This window comes from Pteropus vampyrus, unplaced genomic scaffold (genome assembly GCF_000151845.1).
Source record: "Pteropus vampyrus isolate Shadow unplaced genomic scaffold, Pvam_2.0 Scaffold125, whole genome shotgun sequence".
NCBI lineage: Eukaryota > Metazoa > Chordata > Mammalia > Chiroptera > Pteropodidae > Pteropus > Pteropus vampyrus.
The window spans coordinates 2,772,950-2,777,612 of record NW_011888906.1 but is presented as its reverse complement, the minus strand read 5'-3'; positions in this window follow the sequence as shown (position 1 = coordinate 2,777,612).

Sequence of the window (4,663 nt, the reverse complement as noted above, 5' to 3'; positions counted from 1 at the left end):
CAATGTTCTTTGTCCTGCCTCCTTGCCAAGAATCAGTTTATGGTGCATGGCATGACCACCCAGAATGATTGGAGGGGCCTAGATGTGCCTTCTAAAATATCCATGATCTCTCTTCCCAGTCATCTTGTTGATTGAGAATAGCATTCTACCAGTTTCTTTTCCAGGCCTTGCTTAGGCAAAATATTGTTTTACGTGTGGGAAGCAACTGCTTGGGTAGGTTCATCCTTTGATCTATTCTCCTCTGAACTACATCCGGCAAGAACTCTTTGATAATTCTGGCATTAAATGTCACCTTTCCCTCATTTCCACTGTTGACATACAATTTGTCATTACATCCCACTGGTAAGTAATAAGACTATGGGAACCATGGTAAGCTATTCATGCTCACAATGTCATTTATCCATAAATCCCATTAGATTTAACCTTTATAGTTTGGAAGAGCGTAATTTAGAAAAATAATGCGTCACCCTCATTATCTATACCTTAAGAAATCCTGGAAGTTAGAAATACAAGGACAGAAACCAGACATCGCCAACCTTCTGGCACAAGCTTAGCCTGATTCCAAGAAAAAGTGCCCACGAGAAAACTGAAACCTTTAAACTAATACCAGATGTCGCAGATGTTATAAGAAGCATTGTGTTTTCTCAGTACTCAAATTCCTAGATGAATTATGAAAAGGAATCCATCTTTCATCTACATGTTTGACAGCATGTAGATGAAACATTCGTCTAAGACAGTAGGCACTAAACAAATATATGGTGAAAAATGTCTGGCTGGCTGACTTGCTGAAAGACTAGATTTTTCACTTCTCATCCAGATGTTTTGGCTTCATGGAAGCACTGGCAGAGTCTGCCAAGCTGATTTGTGATCTTTGAGCAAAGGGTGATGCATGAGCACAGAGCATTATACCAGCAAATGAGTACACGGCACTGTTGTATGTGAAATGAGGTCTCGCCGGCTGCGACCAAGGCGTGACAGACCTGCCGGTCCACTTCCAAGTGCTTCTGACAGATGAGCCCCCCATTTGCATACACCTCGTCATGACACATGCTGAAACTGTTAAGTTATTATTAGTACTGATAATGGAGACTTCACCAGGAATTTATTCGTATTTCTAATGTTGTCACTGCAGATTGTTTTGCTGTTAAGGAAGGAGCCTATCAGGCATAAATATTTATGCTTGGATGGATGTCAGATCCTTTAGTCAGGAACTGGATTCACCTTAATTGAATTTGGGGGACAAATTTAGGCTCAGTGTTGATCGTACAGCTTTTTGCCCCATGTGAGCGGGTCTCCCACAGACTATCTTCAGGTTTCCTGAAATGTGAGCTTCTGTTAAATGAGCAGGTAGTTTCTCTCTTAAGGAACGTTGGGAGCTTAGCTGAGTTGGGGAGCAATTGTTTTTGAAGGAGACTGGCAGGGCTTTCTAGAATCAGATAAAGAAAATACCACCTGCTTAGAGCTGGCTTCCCAAAGGCATTTCACAAGTAGAGTTTACTTTAAACAGGCACAAGGCCGTGATCACCATAGAGACAAAGACTGATCCTGTCAGTGTTTCACTATCTGTCTGCTCCACTGCCTGAACAGGATGACCCCACAATGTACACGGGATAAATATACCGATGATAAGAGGCTATGGTGAAGAAAATCTATATAGCAGTCAGCTCTCACTTGCATGTGACCTTTGTGATATTAGCTCCATTTTGCAGATGTGGAAGTAGTGTGCTGGGTCTTGGGCTCAGCAATGATAAACAGATTAAGAAGATTAAGAGATTAAGAACATACAGCTCATGCCTTCAATTCATTTGCAGTCCAGTGGAATCTGGACAGAGGGAGGAAGAAAGCTCACCAGGCAGGAAGAGAGGCTGGCACAAGGTAGGTCAAGTGCAGGAAAATGGATTCTTGGAATAAGAACTGAAACAGCACCTGTGATAGGTGACTAGGTGACTAGGCCAATACCCTGGGAAGGAAGAGCAGTAGGGGACTGTAAGCTGGTTCACAGAAGGCTGTTTTTTTCACGGCAGTGACGGTGACATCCTCCAAGCAGGCTGCTCAATGGAACAGAAAATCACGTGCGTTCTATTTAGGCACTTGAGATTCCAAATGCCAACTTGGCCACTTTCTCACTTAGCATCTCGGTTACCTGACCTGTAACCGAGAATCATACCATAATAGAATCATACCACCTCAAACTGCTGTTCTGAAAATTTTAAAAAATCAAGTATGTAAAGTGCTAGACACATAGTAAGAATTCAATAAATGTGGGCCTCTATTTTCCACTGATGGCACTGGGCTCCCTGTGTGATGTACGGAACAGAGACTCTGGTAACGGATATTATTTGATTTAGAGATCAGGATGGAGGAAGCAGAAATGGATATTCTCCTCTGCATGCTCACAAGACATGGAATACCCAGCTACTTATCAAGTGCTTGTTGAATTGTTTTTGTGTCTATAAACATCTTTGTTCAAGACCATGTGAATTATTTGAGGGCTCTTACTCCTGTTTTCCTAGCACCAAGTGAAGAACCTGGTGCATAGATGGTACTCAATAAAGGTTCTTTGCTTGAATGGATGGATGGATGGATGGATGGATGGATGGATGGATGGATTAATAAATGGCAGATAGGTGGGTAGGTGATAAGTAAATACATGAATCCCCAGAGAAAAAACTGATCTCTAGTTACAGTTAATTCATCTTCCTAAGAATGTTCTTCTCCCTAAATTGTCACACCTCGGTCCCATCTAAGTAAAACAGAGGACATCCTCAGGCACTAGTCCTTCCAAGCTTGACATATTTGCTGAGGGGCCTGAAACTAGGCTGACTGGATGTATTCGATGTATAGACATCAGATGATGGGTGTCTTGGCTAAGAGGAACCAAGAAAAACCAAGGTCTTTCATTATAGGGTACAAAAACTTTCACCGACCCAGATAAACTCATTGGATAGCGAAAAAAATGTTATAGCCTGTATCAGGCCCCGAATCGAGCCCTACATTTTTCCTGTCATTTAGCCTTTATTTATTTATTTTGTTTTGTAAAACACTCTAAAAAAACATCCTCAGAAAAAAAGAAAAAAAAACTCATTATGTGCCCTTACAGACAACAATGAAAATGAAGCACCAAAGACAAGACCCTCCAAAGTCATGTTTACAAGCCAACTGGCCTTTAGGTTGATGGCAATTCCTGGATCAGCCCAGGCCAGATGATCTGTACCCTCTGATGTCACAGCCCCACAGCTGGATTATTCAGAGCTGAGTAGGAAGAGATGTTCACTGCTTTCTTCTCATTTCCAGCCCTTTGGTGCTTCCAGATGTTTTAATTACAGAGGAAAGGGAGCGGATGATTCTGGCCATATGTCTCCATTCCACACAAATAAATCTCCTCGCCGTCCCATGCAGCTCTGTGGGGCTGCGACTGTCCCACCGAAACGGATGCTGTCGGGGCTAATCATCATCTTCAATCCTTCAGTGAGCATGTTAATTCAGGGAACACCGGCTGGGCTGCTGTCCCAGGGAAATACTCAATCTAGAAACAATTAGACTCCTGTCACAGCAAGATGCTGCTCTTCTTCCGGGGAGCTGGGTGCTCACTCAGTCTGAGCTGAAAGAAGCCCACCCACCAGGAAGACCTAGGCAGAGTAGAATCAGAACATGGACAATAATTTTCAGCTGGTGCGTTAGCATTCCCCACAGCACCTAGTAACTCAGGTACCAGGCCATTACTACTATGTCTACTACAATGTCCGTATGGATGCAAACTATAGGAAATATACAACAAATCATTATGTTTTGAATATATTTATTAAATTATTAAGGCTGCTACATCATCTCTCAACAAAAGTATGATTTGGAGGGTTGGGAGAATCATTATTACGGATCAGGGATGAAGAAGTATAAACTGAGTGGCAGAAAAGGACTGTGGGAAACTTGCTAGGCTCAGGCAAGGACTCCCAAGAATGTTTGCTTTGGGATATGTTTTCAGCTTCATTCACGCAACAATCGTTGGATGAGAGCTTACAACATGCCAGATATTGTAAATAAAACAATGAGCGAGACAAGAAAGTTCATGACCTTCAAGAAGAGACAGGAAATGAATGAGCCACACGTCAATAAGTAAGATAATTTCAGACAACAGCAAATGCTTTGAAGTTAATAAAGCAGGGCAATTGGATGGAGTGATGAGAAAGAAAGAGAAGGTGCCTTCAGTAGAGTCCCAGAGAAGCCTCCTGGCAGAGTAATGTTCAGGCTGACCTCTAAATAACGAGAAGGCACCAGTCATGTGCGAAGCTAAGGCAAGAGCAATCTACACGAAGGGAATCAAAACTTGTAAAGTCCCTGAGGCAGAAACGAGCTTTTACATGTTGGAGGAATTACCGTTTTGAGCTTCTCAAAGAACTGACTGCAATTGTCAAGAACTGTGGTCATCTCGAGGGTAGAGCACGGTCTGTCAAACGTTCATTCACTTGTAGAGCTTCCTGTAGGACAGTTCCTCAAGGAGCTCACACACTAAGGGGGGATATAAATCCTGATCATGTGGTGCTGGGAGAGTCAAAGGAGGAGCGCTGTGCAGGGCAGCCTGGGAGGAGCAGGAGCTTGAATGAGAACATGAGTACATGGCCCTGGGAATCAAAGCACTCGGCTAAGAAGCAGCCTGAGCAAAGGC